This window comes from Oncorhynchus gorbuscha, linkage group LG04, assembly GCF_021184085.1.
Source record: "Oncorhynchus gorbuscha isolate QuinsamMale2020 ecotype Even-year linkage group LG04, OgorEven_v1.0, whole genome shotgun sequence".
Classification (NCBI taxonomy): domain Eukaryota; kingdom Metazoa; phylum Chordata; class Actinopteri; order Salmoniformes; family Salmonidae; genus Oncorhynchus; species Oncorhynchus gorbuscha.
This window is the reverse complement of record NC_060176.1, coordinates 39,313,916-39,331,981: the sequence shown is the minus strand read 5'-3', so window position 1 is coordinate 39,331,981 and position 18,066 is coordinate 39,313,916. Positions and strand designations below refer to the sequence as shown.

The 18,066-nt window shown below is 41.4% G+C and overlaps 1 long non-coding RNA gene across 1 annotated transcript; it reads right to left on the bottom strand.

Moving 5' to 3' along the window:
- Positions 1-11,438: 11,438 nt before the first annotated feature.
- LOC124033214 lies at positions 11,439-17,434 on the bottom strand. Its single transcript, XR_006838339.1, has 3 exons — positions 17,224-17,434; positions 13,686-13,754; positions 11,439-12,365 (listed from the first exon to the last, which is right to left on the bottom strand). It is a non-coding gene; the product is annotated as an uncharacterized LOC124033214 (long non-coding RNA).
- Between the last annotated feature and the right edge of the window lie 632 nt (positions 17,435-18,066).

Genomic DNA, 18,066 nt, shown 5'->3' with positions numbered 1-18,066 from the left:
CCTGGTTCTTTGTGCGGGATTAATTATTTTGACCTTCTGTTTTGTGTAACTTGTTTGCACGTCTGTGGGTTACGTGTTTTCCCATTTCGTGGGTTTTGCTGGACAGTTTAAGTCCCCGTGTTTGGTGCGTTTGTTTTGTTATACGCCCTGTGCTTTCGTGGGGTTGGCTTATGTTCGCAGTTTTGTGCATTAAAGTAGCACAACCCTGAACTCTCTGCTTCCTGCGCTTGACCTCTCACCCACTACACTCAGAACGTTACACTACCAACCCCCTCCAGAACCAAACCAAACATGGATTCCATGTTGACTTCTCATCTTGCCCGCACACCTGTCTGTGTTTTACACCTGTTTGTCCAAGCTACTCAGCCTTGCAATAGACCGCCACAGTGGAAGTGCCATAATACCCATAAAAACACGGAAATGATTCCAATGGAATTTCCGCCATTCATTTTTCACATTGTGAATTTTACAAAACAATTCTAATGAATTGCGTTTGGTCTAGGCTTACCTCGGCGTGACATTTTGATAGCCGTGTAACTCTCCAGGACAAGATGAGTTTTATCAATATAATTGCCTCAATTTACAAAAAAAAAATTGCAATGCTAATTATTGATAAAAGTAACCTTGTACAAGACAGATTTGCACGGTTTTCAAAACATCACACCAGGGTAAGCCTGTATGAAACACAGACCTTATATGAAGTTGTTCTAAAATCCCTGGGGGGAAAAATGATTGGAACCATTTCCAGGTTTTATGACTCATGCTGTGGTATTCAATATGGGCATTATGCTGCCGCAGCCAGGAAGCAGACAAAAAGTAGAATGGACATGTGCACACAAATATTGACATCCATGTTTGGTTTTGATTTGGAGGGTGGTAATACTGTAGCATCTAACTATTGGATAAAATTATTTATAGAGCACTGCTCGGTGATGCAAACTCTCACGTTCTGACCTTAGTTCCTTTTTTATGTCTTTATTTTAGTTGGTCAGGGTGAGTTGTGGTGGGCATTCTATGTTTTGTTCTGTTGTTATATTTCTATGTGTTTGGCCTAGTATGGTTCTCAGTCAGAGGCAGGTGTCAGTCATTGTCTCTGATTGGGAGCCATATTTAGGTAGCCTGTTTTCTATTGTGTTTTGTGGGTGGTTGTATCCTGTGTTAGTGTTTTCACCATACGGGACTTGTTTGTTTAGTTGATTTATTAAATATATCATTATGGACACTTACCACGCTGCACATTGGTCTGATCCTTGCTACTCCTCCTCTGAAGAAGAGGAATTCCGTTACACAAACCAGGACATTTTATTCAGAACCGTCAGTACCGATTGTAAACATATATTCCAACGTCAAACACATGCTGCTACAAAAGGTAGTAATTTGCCACATCCTTAACTCAAACACTTATCCAATGTTATGCACTAAGACGGAACGTTACTTTTAAAATGGCGGTACTTAATGTTATTAATTGTATATGTGAGGGCAAACTCTATTTTGTCTCCATGTTTTATAGCCTACTAACAGGTATTTGGTTAGCCCTTGTTGGTAAGTGTTACCACACAGGTTAAGATTAACAGACAGACTCAATTACCTTTTTGTTGTACCTTCTACAAAGAACATTTGTACCTAGTTACTGTGAAAGCCAGTCTTACTTCAGGGAGTCAGGTCAGGTGAAGCCTACATGGCCTTACTACTAAACACAATGTGAGGACAGGTGAGGTGAATCTAGTCCCTCTAGTAGGCTTCTTCTTACAGATGGATTGGGTCTGTTATTTGATGAGCTCCCCAACCAGCTGAGTAGCACATTAACATGAAAGAGCGCCTCACCCATGACCCGGGGGCTGAACCATGGTTCTGAGAGGGAGGAGAGGTTAGAATAAAAGGAGAGGGACAGGAGAGGAAGTGTCTGTGTCCCAAATGGCACCCCATCCCCTTTAAAAGTAAGGCACTGTAAAGGGAATAGAGCACCATCTGGGATCCATGTAGTAACTTTGACCTCTCCCGCTAGCTGTATTGACCGTAGATGTGGGGCAGATGAGCAGTCAATATGCCCACGTCCAATTAAAGCCTTCTCCAGCAGCACCGTCAATGGTTGTAATTGCAATGCCTTTCACGAGTCATTTGATATAGTTAACGTAACACACGTGTAGCAATGGGTACATGGTATAGCTCTGTCCGCTCAAGATGGTAAAGCACGCCAGGCCAGTCCAGCCAGGGATGATATACTGTATACACTTAACCTAACACACTTGTACAGCAAGCAGTGGGTACATGCTATCGCTTGTTCTCTGTCCAATCTAAACATGTGCTATTACACACCACGGCAGGCCAAGCAAGGCAAGGGAATATACACTGAGTGTACAAAACATTAGGAACACCATCCAAATATTAAGTTGCAACCCCCTTGCCCTCAGAACAGCCTCAATTTGTTGGGGCGTGGACTTTATGAGGTGTCAAAAGCATTCCACATGGATACTGTCCCATGTTGACTCCAATGCTTTCCACAGAACCATTCCTGGACAATCCTAGCCTTGTGGAATTGGGCAATATCCAGCTGAAAAAAATATATTCGCTAATGGATATATGTTGCCATGAAGGGATGCACATTATTGACAATAATGTTCAGTTATCCCGTGGCATTCAAATGTTGCTCCATTTGTATCAAGTGGCCCAATGTGTGACATGAAAACACACCCCACACCTTCACACCACCAGCCTGCAATGTTGACACACGTCATGATGGATGCTTGTACTCATGTGATTTTCTCCATACCCTGGTCCTACCATCAGCGTGAAAAGCAGGAACCGGGATTCATCAGACCAGGCAATGTTTTTCCAATTGTCCAGTGTTTTCGTTCCTTAAGCCACTGCAACCACAGTTTCTTGTTTTTTTGTTGAAAGAAGTGGAACTCTGTAAGGTCATCGGCTGCCATTCCACATTTGTATCAAAGTATGACGAGTTGTGCATTATTTTATTGGTCTTAGGGCACCAATGTTGTACTGGACTGTCAGTTGACTAACAGTAGCCCATAGCCCATTATTTGCTCTGCACAATTTATGTCACTCTCCTTTGTCCTCTTTCATCAATGACTCGTTTTCGAACGCTGGCCTGCCATTGGCTAGATGTCCTTTGGGTGGTGGATCATTCTTGATACACACGGGAAACTGTTGAGCATGAAAAACCCAGCGGCGTAGCAGTTCTTGACACACTAAAAACTGTGCCTAATTTAATACCCTGTTCAAAGGCACTTAAATCCTTTGTCTTGCCCATTCACCCCCTGAATGGCACACATACACAATCCATGTCTAAATTGTTCCAACGCTTAAAAAGCTTTCTTTAACCTGTCTCCTCCCCTTCATCCACACTGATTAAAGGAGATTTAGTTGACTAAAATGGCCCACTCTTTTCCTCAATTTGAACACAACTAGACTAAATCTTCATGTAAATGTCACAAATGTGACTAAGACTAAACTAAATCTAAAAAAAGAGTGCCAAAAACACTGCTGCAGCTGATAAATACATTTTTTTACTTACAAATTAATGATATGTACCCATTCTTTCTTAAAGAATATAACTTAATTCCTCATGAGCTTAGTTAAACTGTTGTACCCCACCAGAACCCAAAATATATGCTTGTTTTACTCCAATGTTTGCAAACAAACTAAATGTAAACAAACAATACACTCTTAGAAAAAAGGTGTTATCGAGAACCTAAAAGGTTTCTTCGGCTGTCCCCATATGAAAACCCTTGGAACCCTTTCGGTTCCAAGTTTTGGGTTCCATGTAGAACCCTTACCACACATGGAACCCAAAATAGTTCTACCTGGAACCAAAAAGGGTACTCCTATGGAGACAGATGAAGAACCCTTTTAGAACCCTTTTAAAAAAAAGTGTATATACTGTAGCTTCAAACATGGTTAAAACGATCATTTTGATATCATTATTGGTCAGTCTTTGCATCTATAGCTCTGTCTATGAATGTGAGTGTTTAGTTTTTCTCCAGCCCCTTCCCTCAGCTTTAAACAAACAAAAACAGGGATGGGAAGGAAGCTTTGTTGTTATTTCAAATGCAGAATATGCATTCCCCCTTTATGGGGGGAATGCATATTCAGAGGCATCTGCTAACAGGTTGACACTGATGTTGATCTATGTGGAAAATGTAGGTTTGTTTTTAGTTGTTGTTGTTTAACATGACCAGAGGTCTGGGTGGCACTACTGGTATTCACTGGTCCCTGCTGCTCTGTGTCTTCTGGTGGTGGAGCGTGGGCCATCTTCCAGGTAGGGTGAGGTGATTTCTCATTATCCTCTGCGCACCGAACCCGTGAGCGGGATGAAATCCGACAACATACGCTGATCGCTACATAAATAGTCATATTAAAGATTCATGGAAATACAAGTGTCTCACGTGTTTCGAAAGCCTAGCATCTTGCTAATCCAACTGCGTTGTCTGATTTAAAAAAGGATTTACTGCTAAAGAATACGATGCGATTATCTGAGGATAGAGCCCCATAAAAAACAACTATTTCAACCAGCACAGGCGTAACAAAATCACAAACTGCAATAAAATAAATTGTTTACCTTTGACGATCTTCCTCTGTTTGTAATCCCAATGCTCATTGTTACACAATGAATGGTCTTTTGTTTGATAAAATCCATTTTTATAGCTTAACACGAAACATTTTGTGAACCGCTTGTGTCGTAAATTCCTTCTCATTCCATTTTCGATGACACATTCGATGTAAATACACACACTAAATGTGACTCTCCCATTACATTTACATTACATTTAAGTCATTTAGCAGACGCTCTTATCCAGAGCGACTTACAAATTGGTGCATTCACCTTATGACATCCAGTGGAACAGCCACTTTACAATAGTGCATCTAAATCTTTTAAGGGGGGAAGGGGGGATGAGAAGGATTACTTTATCCTATCCTAGGTATTCCTTAAAGAGGTGGGGTTTCGGGTGTCTCCGGAAGGTGGTGATTGACTCCGCTGTCCTGGCGTCGTGAGGGAGTTTGTTCCACCATTGGGGGGCCAGAGCAGCGAACAGTTTTGACTGGGCTGAGCGGGAACTGTACTTCCTCAGTGGTAGGGAGGCGAGCAGGCCAGAGGTGGATGAACGCAGTGCCCTTGTTTGGGTGTAGGGCCTGATCAGAGCCTGGAGGTACTGAGGTGCCGTTCCCCTCACAGCTCCGTAGGCAAGCACCATGGTCCAGTCATGTTTGGATTCATTGCAATCAACTGGTTTGTTTGTAACACAACCAAACCTGATGGGTCATTACGAGAGACGTATTGACTGAAAGAAACCGATTTGAAGACAACAAGTAATGACATCATTGTGCACCAATGATATAACCGCTGTTTCGTTGATTGACTGTATTTTGACCCAATGACCACTGGTCGTCTTGAAATCTAGCTGGGTAGATAGCCAATGAGCTGAGGTAAACGGCAATATGTAATGTTTGTGTTGGAAGACCAAAAAAATGAGTCCTACATCGACATAACCTGAAAGACCACTCAGCAAGGAAGAAGCCACTGTTCCAAAACCTCCATAAAAAAGCGAGACTACGGTTTACAACTGCACATGGGGACAAAGTTCATACTTTTTGGGGAAATGTTTGGCCATAATGACCATTGTATGTTTGGAGGACAAAGGGGATGCTTGCAAGCCGAAGAACCCCATCCTAACTGTGAAGCACAGGGCTGGCAGCATCATGTTGTGGGGGTGCTTTGCTGCAGGAGGGACTGGTTCACTTCACAAAATTGATTGGATCATTAGGAAGGAAAATCAACTTATTTTGGGAAGCTTGTGGAAGGCTACCCAAAATTGTTTGACACAAGTTAAACAATTTAACCTCTTGAAACTCTGGGGGCAATATTTCATTTTTGGATGAAAAATGTTCCCGTTTTAAACAAGATATTTTGTCACGAAAAGTTGCTCGACTAAGCATATAATTGACAGCTTTGGAAAGACAACACTCTGACGTTTCCAAAACTGCAAAGATATTGTCTGTGAGTGCCACAGAACTAAGGCTACAGGCGAAACCAAGATGAAACTTCAAACAGGAAGTGAGCCAGACTTTTGAGGCACTGTGTTCCAATGTCTCCTTATATGGCTGTGAATGCACCAGGAACGAGCCTACACTTTCTGTCGTTTCCCCAAGGTGTCCGCAGCATTGTGACGTATTTGTAGGCATATCATTGGAAGATTGACCATAAGAGACTACATTTACCAGGTGTCCGCCTGGTGTCCTCCGTCGAAATTGGTGCGTAATCTCCAGCTGCATGTATTTTTCCATGGGATTCAGAGGAGAAACCAAACTGCCACGAATGACTTATCATCGAATATATATGTGAAAAACACCTTGAGGATTGATTCTAAACAACGTTTGCCATGTTTCTGTCGATATTATGGAGTTAATTTGGAAAAACGTTTGGCGTTTTGATGACTGAATTTTTTTTTTTTTCTTTGCCAAACGTGATGAACAAAACAGAGCGATTTCTCCTACACAAATAATATTTTTGGAAAAACGGAACATTTGCTATCTAACTGAGAATCTCCTAATTGAAAACATCCGAAGTTCTTCAAAGGTAAATTATTTTATTTGAATGCTTTTCTTGTTTTTGTGAAAATGTTGCCTGCTGAATGCTAGGCTTAATGCTATGCTAGCTATCGATCCTCTTACACAAATGCTTGTTTTGCTATGGTTGAAAATCTGAGATGACAGTGTTGTTAACAAAAGGCTAAGCTTGAGAGCCAATATATTTATTTAATTTCATTTGCGATTTTCATGAATAGTTAACATTGCGTTATGGTAATTAGCTTGAGGCTATAATTACACTCCCGGATACGGGATTGCTCGTCGCAACAGGTTAAAGGCAGTGCTTCCAAATACTAATTGAGTGTATGTGTCACGCCCTGACCTTCGAGAGCCTTTTTGTCTGGTTTGGTCAGGGTGTGATTTGGGGTGGGCAGTCTTTTGTTATCTATGATTTTGTATTTCTATGTTTTGGCCGGGTATGGTTCTCAATCAGGGACAGCTGTCTATCGTTGTCTCTGACTGGGAACCATACTTAGGTCATCCGTTTTCCCTCCTTTCTTTGTGGGAAGTTGACTTTGTTTAGGGCACATAGCCTTTGAGCTTCACGGATTGTTCTTGTAGTGTTATTTGTTTTGTCCGGCGTCATTTTGATTAATAAACAATAATGGAACGTTCGCTATGCTGCACCTTCGTCCTCTCCTTTCAACAGCCGTGACAGTATGTAAACTTCTGACCCACTGGGAATGTGATGAAAGAAATAAAAGCTGAAATAAATAGTTCTCTACTATTATTCTGACATTTCACATTCTTAAAATAAAGTGATTATCCTAACTGACCTAAGACAGGGAATATGTACTAGCGTTAAATGTCAGGAATTGTGAAAAACTGAGTTTAAATGTATTTGGCTAAGGTGTATGCAAACTTCCGACATCAACTCTATATACTCAACATAGAGTAGTCATATTAGTGTGTAGCCCAAACTGTTTGGAAGCTACAGACAGAATTTGGGACATTGGCGGTATCGACTTTAGTCGAGTCACATGATGCTTGTGGAGGTCAGAGCAAAACGGAGAACACAGTCTTGTGTTAGTTTGTAGCCCAAACCGTCTGGACAGAACAGACTTTTTGATCAGAAAACTTATTTTCAGGATGTCTCCTTGGTCTGACAAACACAGCTGTAGCTCTGTTACCTTCCACCGCAGATGCGGAAGGCCGACATTCGTGGATGTGGTGGATTGAGACGTCCAAACAGAGATCCCTACCTTAATCAGAAATATTGATGTGAATTTTTGTTGGGTGACCACGAGCCGCCAACACAGCTTCAGTGCGCTTTGACATTGATTCTGCAAGTGTCCGGAAGTCTATTGGAGGGATGTGACATCATTCTTTTTCACTTTTTTGTAACTCATTTGGTACATAATGTTGCTATCATCTCTTAGGCCTGAAAAGAGCTTCTGAACATCAAAACAGCTATTGATCACATTGAACTGGAAAAATATTTTTATTTAATGAGTCCGACTTGAAGGATATACTACTTTGTTGAGACAAGGCCAAAATCCCTGTCATCTTTGTGAAGAAAAGACTGAGAAAATGGGGAGGAGGGCGGGGTGCTTTGTAAGAATTCACTGACGAGTAGGTAAACCACCACAACCCTCCATATTATTGTCCAAAGTGCAATCATTGGAAAACAAACTGAATGATCTATGACGAAGACTATCCTACCAACGGGACAATAAAAACTGTGTCTAGTTTGAGAAACAGAAGCCTCAAGTCCTCAACTGGCAGCTTCATTAAATAGGACTCGCAAACACCAGTCTCAACGTCAAAAAGTGAAGCGTACACAGCGTCAAAAGTGAAGCGTACACAGCGTATGAGATCTTAAGTTTCTTGGCAATTTCTCGCATGGAATAGCATTTATTTCTCAGAACAAGAATAGACTGACGAGTTTCAGAAGAAAGTTCTTTGTTCTGGCAATTTCATGTCTGCTGTGCTAACATAATAGCAAAAGGGTTTTCTAATGATCAATAAGCCTTTTAAAATGATAAACTTGGATGGATTAGCTAACACAACGTGCCAATGGAACATGGGAGTGATGGTTGCTGATAATGGGCCTCTGTACGCCTATGTAGATATTCCATTAAAATTTCCAGCTACAATAGTCATTTACAACATTAACAATGTCTACACTGTATTTCTGATCAATTTGTTATTTTAATGGACAAAAACAAGGACATTTCAAAGTAACCCTAAACTTTTGAACGATAGTGTATTGCTCACCTGAGGTAGTGCGGTCTACAGCTTATTATGGGGTATTCTATCTCCAAGAGAGCTCATCTATATTATTCATTGCCGTCTATTTACCACCACAAACTGATGCTGGCACTAAGACCGCACTCAACAAGCTGTATAAGGCCATAAGCGAACAACAAAACAGGTTACTCCACACACAGAGACACGTACAAAGCTCTCCCTCGCCCTCCATTTGGCAGATCTGACCATAATTCTATCCTCCTGATTCCTGCTTACAAGCTAAAACTAAAGCAGGAAATACGAGTGATTCACTCATTACGGAAGTGATCAGATGCTACGCCACAGGACTATTTTGCAAGCACAGACTGGAATATGTTCCGGGATTCATCCAATGGCATTGAGGAGTATACCATCTCAGTCACTGCCTTCATCAATAAGTACATAGACAACGTCATCCCCACAGTTACCGCACGTACATATCCAATCAGAAACCATGAATTACAGGCAACATCCACCCCGAGCTAAAAGCTAGATCTACCACTTTCAAAGAGCAGAAAACTAATCTGGAAGCTTAGAAGAAATCCCGCTATGCCCTCAGATGAACCATCAAACAGGCAATGCGTCAATACAGGACTGCAATTGAATCCTACTGCTCTGACGCTCGTCTGATGTGGCAGGCCTTAAAAACTATTATGGATTACAAAGGTAAACCCAGCTGCTAGCTGCCCAGTGACGCAAGCCTACCAGATGAGCTAAATGCCTTTTATGCTCACGTCGAGGCAAGCAATACTGAAGAATACATGAGAGCACCAGCTGTTCCGAGCAACTCTGTGATCACGCTCTCCATAGCCATTGTGAGCACGACTTTTTAAACAGGTCAACATTCTCAAATCCGTGAGGCCAGACAGATTACCAGGATGTGTACTCAAGGTATGCGCAGACCAACTGGCAAGTGTCTTCACTAACATTTTCAACCTCTCCTGACTGAGTCTGTAATACCTACATGAACAGACCACAATAGTCCATGTGCCCAGGAAAGCCAAGGTAACCTGCCTAAATGATTACCACCCCGTAGCACTTTAGTCGGTATCCATGAAGTGCTTTGAAAGGCTGGTCATGGCTCACATCAACACCATCATGCCGGAAACCCTAGATCCACACCAATTTGCATATCGCCCCAACAGATCCACAGATGACGCAATCTCAATCGCACTCCACACTTCCCTTTCCCACCTGGACAAAATAAACAGCTATGTGAGGATGTTCATTGACTACAGCTCAGCGTTCAACACCATAGTACCCACAAAGCTCATCATTAAGCTAAGGACCCTGGGACTAAACACCTCCCTCTGCAACTGGATCCTGGACTTCCTGACGGGCCACCCCCCAGGTGGTAAGGTTCGGTAACAACACATCTGCCACGGTGATACTCAAAAATGGGGCCCCTCAGAGGTGCGTGCTTAGTCCCCTCCTGTACTCCCTGTTCACCCACGACTGCGTGGCCAAGCATGACTCCAACACCCTCATTAAGTTTGCTGATGACATAAGTGGCCTGATCACCGACAATGATGAGCCAGCCTATAGGGAGGAGGTCCGAGACCTGGCAGTGTGGTGCCAAGACAACATCTCCTTCAATGTGTGAAAGACAAAGGAGCTATACCAAAAGTAGAGCCGAACAGGCCCCCGTTAACATCAACAGGGCTGAAGTGGAGCAGGTCGAGAGTTAAGTTCCTTGGTGTTCACATCACCAACGAACTATCATAGTCCAAAGAGCACGACAACACCTTTTCCCCCTCAAGAGAATGAAAAGATTTGGCACGGGTTCCCAAATCCTCAAAAAGTTCTACAGTTGCACCATCGAGAGTATCTTGACCGGTTGCATCACTGCCTGGTAAAGCAACTGCTCGCCATCTGACCATAAGGTGCTTCAGAGGGTAGAGCGTACAGCCCATTACATCACTGGGGCCAAGCTTTCTGACATTCAGAACCTATATACTAGGCGGTGTCAGAGGAAGGCCCAAAAAAATTGTCAAAGACTCCAGTCACAAGTCATAGACGTATCTATGCTACCGCACGGCAAGTCTGCCACTAGTTGTTTATTATCTATGCATAGTAACTTAGCATATTACCTCGACTATCCTGTACCCCCGCACATTGACTCTGTTCTGGTACACCCTGTATATAGCCTCGTTATTGTTATGTACATTTTTTTTTTTTTTACTTTAGTTTATTTAGTAAATATTTTCTTAGCTCTATTTCTTGAACTGCATTGTTGGTTAAGGGCTTGTAAGTAAGAATTTCACTGTAAGGTGTTGTTTTTGGCGCATGTGACGAATAAAATTGATTTTGTTGCTGGTGATGGGAAACACTCCAGAATCTCCCATAAGTGTTCAATTGTGTTGTGATCCGATGACTGATAGACCCCCTATGCTACTTTGAGACGCCTCTTTCAAAGACACTGATCTCTTCTGGCTGTAGTAGCCAAAATGGAGAACTGGCTTTTTTTTTTTTACATACCCTAAGCATGATGTGATGGCCATTTTTTTATGAACTCGGTAACCACGCCTGTGTGGAACCATCTGCTTTCAATATACTTTGAATCCTTAATTTACTCAAGTGTTTTTTCTTTTGTCAGTCATCTACCTGTATCTTCCTTTCTCTGTCATACTGCCTTTTGGGTAGTTGATGCTAAAATGTTGTTCATTGCTTACAGAATTGGTCAAAACAGTCACTCAAGTTTGGAGAGTTTATGCTGAGGGCAAATTCACCTTATGACAAGCATGGATTTGCCCCATTATGATAATTTGAGCATACAATGATTTAACAGGAAATGTGAAGGTGATATTTGATTCATGTATTACAAGAAATACATTACCTAAAATGAGGAAGAAAAAATGTATTCCACTATGGTGAAGGACAAAAAGATAACCTGCGTACCATCACATTGCCCTGATGAGATTTATCCTTTTTCTGTTTTGTTGAAAGTCAAATGTTTGCCCAATGTGTCTTGCATTTTAATGTATTCGTTCAAGCAGAAGTCCCCCCCCCCACACTTCATCATAGTGTCGTGGTGATTCATTACTTGCATGCTAAATATGGCCTTGACTTTCCAGTTGTTACATTAGACCTCAGCACTGGCCTCTGTAAATCAACCAGTACTGCTAATGGAGGTTTTACACCATTTGTAATTCCTTCTTAGCTGCTGCATAGTGGGGTATTGTCTCTCCTCAGATGACAGCCGTGAAAAAAACCTGTTTGTCCGGCAGGAACTAGGTGTTACAAGGAGCAGGTGAACCCAAGAGCAGACTCAGATGAGGAGATAGGGATAAGGTATCCAAGGTTCCAAGGTTTTCTTTTTAAGTAGGGGAAAGATGGTGTGCAGGTCAGGGGAAGCTTGGGCGATTTGCAGGAAGCCAGGTTCTGAGGCTGAGGCTGGAGCGAGGGGAGTTGGGGCTTGGTAAGTAGGTCCAGAGCAGAATCCAAGGAAGCAGTGGAGTGGGTGTTGTGGGTAGGGTGGCAGGACTGAGGAGACGTGGGGCTGGAGACAGGGACCAGAGTCAGAGCAGATGGAACTATAGGGGGGAGAAAACAGTGTCAGGCAAGGGAAAACAGGCACAACATGAAAACAGGATCTATGCATGAGCCAATGGATAAACCGCAGACTGACTGAGCAGAGGCTACGATCTGGCGGTGTGGAAGTGGTATGGCTGAGTATTTGTAGAGGTCTTAATTATGGAACAGGTTGCAGCTGGTGGGGATCTGCTCTGACTCCAGCACACCTGTCTCTGCCCACACAATCACACACACACACACACACACACACACACACAGAGGGAGAGAGAGACCGAGAGACAGAGGAAGAGAGCACTGGGGGAGTAGCGGCAGGTCAAGAAGATGCAGGATGAGCAGTAGAGGGCATGGCAGGAGCAGATTTAACAGGAGGACCATGATAAAGCATCTAGCTGGAGATCCTCTGAGCATTGGCTGGAAATGCCGTCACCCGCTATATACCTAATGCTGATTGGTTTTGGTTCTGCCCACTATAGTGCTGTCTGATTAGAACATGATGTTGAGGCCCATAATTATTTACTTGTCTGTCACTACTACACACGCAGACACAGCTGTTTCCAATAGAGTTCTTTATGTGGTCATAAAGAAAGACAGAACATTACATGATTAGGATCCATGTATAAGAGACTAAATAAATATACATGCAATAAAACAGGGAAATGAATGTAATAATATAGCAGGCTAACCCAGGGATATTTACACACATTAGCATTATAAACATATTGCCAGAGAAGGTGAGGCCTGGCTACATATCGTATCTGAGGCTATTAGTAACAGTGCAAGGGCAAGTGCACGATGGAGGCTATATATTGCAGAGGTAGCATGTGAACGATACAACATTTGCTAATACACGTACTGTATAATTAGTAGGCTAGTTGCACTCAGACACACGTAGCAGTGAATACAAATATGAATTGGGTAGCATGCATGGGGTGTACATACTTAAACAAACAACTCTAGCATTAGCTGGGAGCTAGCAAATAACATTTCAAACGTATCTTACAACTATACCCAGCACCAGGCATTTATACAATGCCTTCAGAAAGTATTCACACCCCTAAACCTTTTCCACAATTTGTTGAGTTACAACCTGATTCTTAAATTGAGATTGTGTCACTGGCCTACACACAATATCCAATGATAAAAGTTTTAAAAATATTTCCAAATTAATAAAAAATGAAAAGCAGAAATGTCTTGAGTCAATAAGTATTCAACCCCTTTTATGGCAAGTCTAAATAAGAGTAAATATTTGCTGAACAAGTCACAATAAGTTGCATGGACTCTGTATGCAATAATAGTGTTTAACATGAGTTTTAAATTACCTCATCTGTATCCCACACAGATATAACCACAACGACCAGGTAGCATTTCCAATGCCGCACAAAGGGCACCTATTGGTAGATGGGTAAAAACATAAAAAAGCAGACATGGAATATCCTTTTGAGCATGGGGAAGTTATTAATTACACGTTGGATGGTGTATCAATACATCGAGTTACAGTGCCTTCAAAAAAGTATTCATGTCCCTTGGCAGTTTTCCTATTTTGTTGCATTACAACCATTTTGATTTCATGTAATGGATATACACAAAATAGCTCAAATTGGTGAAGTGAAATTACTAGTTTAAAAATACTATATAAAAAAAACAATGGAAAACTGGTGTTTGCATATGTATTCACCCCCTTAGCTATGAAGCCCCTAAATAAGATCTGGTGCAACCAATTACCTTCAGAAGTCATATAATTAGTTAAATAAAGTCCACCTGTGTGCAATCTAAGTGTCACATGATCTGTCACATGACCTCACCTGAACAGGCCCCAGAGTCTGCAACACCACTAAACAAGACACCACCAAGCAAGCGGCACCATGAAGACCAAATAGCTCTCCAAACAGGTCAGGGACAAAGTTGTGGAGAAGTACAGATCAGGGTTGGTTTATAAAAATATATTTGAAACTTTGAACATCCCACGGAGCACCATTTAATCCCTTGTTAAAAAAATGGAAAGACAATTGCACCACAACAAACATGCCAAGAGAGGGCCACCCATCAAAATTCATGGACCAGGCAAGGAGGGCATTAATCAGAGAGGCAACAAAGAGACCAAAGATAACCCTGAAGGAGCTGCAAAGCTCCACAGCGGAGATTGGAGTATCTGTCCATAGGACCACTTTAACTTCTTGCGTCGAGCCATCCCGGATCCGGAATCGTGAATACAGCCTCAAGCTCATTACCATAACACAACGTTAACTATTCACGAAAATCGCAAATGAAATTAAATAAATATGCTAGCTCTCAAGCTTAGCCTTTTGTTAACAACACTGTCATCTCAGATTTTCAAAAATATGCTTCTCAACCATAGCAAAATAAGCATTTGTGTAACAGCATTTAGCGTTAGCATAGTATTTAGCGTTAGCATTCAGCAGGCAACATTTTCACAAAAACCAGAAAACCATTCAAATAAAATAATTTACCTTTGAAGAACTTTGGATGTTTTCAATGAGGAGACTCAGATAGCAAATGTTCAGTTTTTCCTGAAAGATTATTTGTGCAGGAGAAATCGGTCCGTTTTCTGCGTCATGTTTGGCTACCAAAAAAAAACAAAAATTCATTCAACCAAACGGCAAACTTTCTTCCACATTAACTCCATAATATTGACTGAAACATGGTAAACATTATTAAGAATCAATCCTCAAGGTGTTTTTCACATATCTCTTCATGATATATCATTTCTGGAAGTCTCCTCTCTGTCTCAATCACATGGATGAATGCGAGCAGCTTGGAGATTACGCAACAATTTCAACAAAGGACACAAGGCGGACCCCTGGTAAATGTAGTCTCTTATGGCCAATCTTCCAATGATATGCCTACAAATACGTCACAATGCTGCAGACAACTTGGAGAAACGATAGAAAGGGCAGGCTAATTCGTGGCGCTTTCACAGCCATATAAGGAGACAATGAAAGACAGAGCGTCAAAAATCCTGCTCATTTCCTGTTTGAAGTTTCATCTTGGTTTCGCCTGTAGCATCAGTTCTGGGGCACTCACAGATAATAGCTTTGCAGTTTTGGAAACGGTAGTGTTTTCTTTCCAAATCTGCCAATTATATGCATAGTCGAGCATCTTTTCGTGACAAAATGTTGCGCTTAAAACGGGCACGTTTCTTTATCCAATAATGACATAGCGCCCCCATAGGTTGAAGAGGTTAAGCCGTACACTCCACAGAGCTGGGCTTTACTGAAGAGTGGGCAGAAAAAATAAAAACATAAGCAAACATGTTTGGTGTTTGCCAAAAGACATGTGGGAGACTCCCCAAACATATGGAATGTACTCTGGTCAGATGAGACTGAAATTGAGCTTTTTAGCCATAAAGGAAAACGCTATGTCTGGAGACTGGTACGGAGGTTCACCATCCAGCAGTACAATGACCCTAGGCATAATGCTAAAGCAACACTCAAGTGGTTTAAGGGGAAACATTTAAATGTCTTGGAGTCACCTAGTCAAAGCCCAGAACTCAATCCAATTGAGAATCTGTGGTATGACTTAAAGATACACCAGCGGATCCCATCCAACTTAAAGGAGCTGGAGCAGTTTTGCCTTAAAGAATGGGCAAAAATCCCTGTCAATTGATGTGCCAAGCTTGTAGAGACATACCCCAATAGACTTTCAGCTGTAATTGCTGCAGAAGGTGCCTCTGGGGGGGGTGAAAGTTATGCTTGCTCAAGTTTTCCATTTTTTTAATCTTATCTTATTTTATCTTGTTTCACAATAACAAATATTTTGCATGTTGTATGTTGTGTAAATCTATTTTAATTTGAGGTTGTAAGGCAACAAAATAGGAAAAATGCCAAGGGGATGAATACTTTCGAGAAGCCACTGTACCACAAAGGTACAGGGGTCATTTTTAACTTGGTTGCCGGAGAGATAAGGAACCACTCAGGGATTTCACCATGAGGCCAATGGTGACCTTAAAACAGTTAGAGTTTAATGGATGTGACAGTAATAACCTACATGACCCAGTGAAAAGAAGGAAGCATGTACAAAATAAAACTATTCTAAAACAAGCATCCTGTTTGCAATAAGGCGCTAAAGTAAAATTGCAAATAATGTTTCAAAGAATTAAACTTTTTGTCCTGAATACAAAGGGTTATGTTTGGGGCAAATCCAACAGTACCATTCTTCATATTTTGAAGCATGGTGGTGGCTGCATCAGTTTTTGTTGTTGATAAAAATAAATGGAATAGAGCTGCACACAGGAAAAATCCTAGAGGACAACCTTGTTGAATCTGCTTACCAACAGACACTGGGAGACAAATTCACCTTTCAGCAGGACAATAACCTAAAACATAAGGCCAAATATACACTGGAGTTGGATTCAAGATGACATTGAATGTTCCTGAGTGGCCTAGTTAGTTTTGACTTAAATCGTCTTGAAAATCTATGACAAGATGTGACAACTGTTGTCTAGCAGTGATCAAAAACCAACTTGTCAGACCTTGAGGAATTTACAGAATAATGTACAAATATTGTACAATCCAGTTGAGCAAAGCTCTTAGAAACTTACCCAGAAGGACTCACAGCTGTATTCACTTCCGAAGGTGATTCTTGCATGTTTTGACTCAGGCGAGTGAATACTTATGTAAATTAGATATTCATTTCAGTAAATTCAACTCCATTTAATTTTAAAAATCTCATTGAGTGTAAATGGGTGAGAGGAGAAATATATATTTAATCTATTTTAAATTCCAGCTTTAACACAACAAAATGTGGATTAAGTCAAATTGTATGAATACTTTCTGAAGGCATTGTAAACATCATCAATCATCACACCAAATATGCCCCAGAGAATATCCCCAAACTTACATTCCAATGGACGCACAACACTTTGGTTAGTTAACAGCATGTGAATATCCGTCAGCATCAAAACATTATTCTCCACAGACAGCAAGTTGAGGGACATGAGGGGCAGAGCCCTGGAATGAGCCTGAGCACCTAGATTGATTAGAATGAGTAGAGGCTTGATGTCACGCCTTGGTCTTAGTATTTATTTTGTCAGGCCAGGGTGTGACATGCGTTATTGTGGTGTGTTTTTTGTCTTGGGGTTTTGTGGGGTGTCTAATTAGTCTATGGCTGCCTGAGGCGATTCTCAATCAGTCAGGTGATTATCGTTGTCTCTGATTGGGAGCCATATTTAGGCAGCCATATTCTGTGAGTGTTTTCGTGGGTGATTGTCCATGTCTCTGTGTTTGTTTTCACTAGATATGCTGTATAGGTTTTTCGCGTTTCGTTTGTTGTTTTTGTATTTAAGTTATTTCATGTATCGTATATATTTTGATTAAAGAACATGAGTAACCACCGCGCCACATTTTGGTCCGACTCTCTTTCTACAGACGAACACCATTACACTTGAAGGGTGATTGACAGGGCTGCAAGCCAATCACGTTGGAAAGGGACAGACTTTTTTTTACATGCCATCTGCACTGACCTGTCTGATAACTCGCAAACATTTTTGGGATAGCTGAAAATACGTTTAGCTACAATATGCTTTCCTAACATTCTAAAATGTTACCAAGGTGACATCATCCTTTCATCCTCAAAAGAGTCTGAGTTAATCTTACCAAAAACTGTAAAGCTGTAGCCAATAATAAAATAATAATGATCAAGTCTTCACTACCTACAGTAATTATACATCTAGCTAAGGTGTTT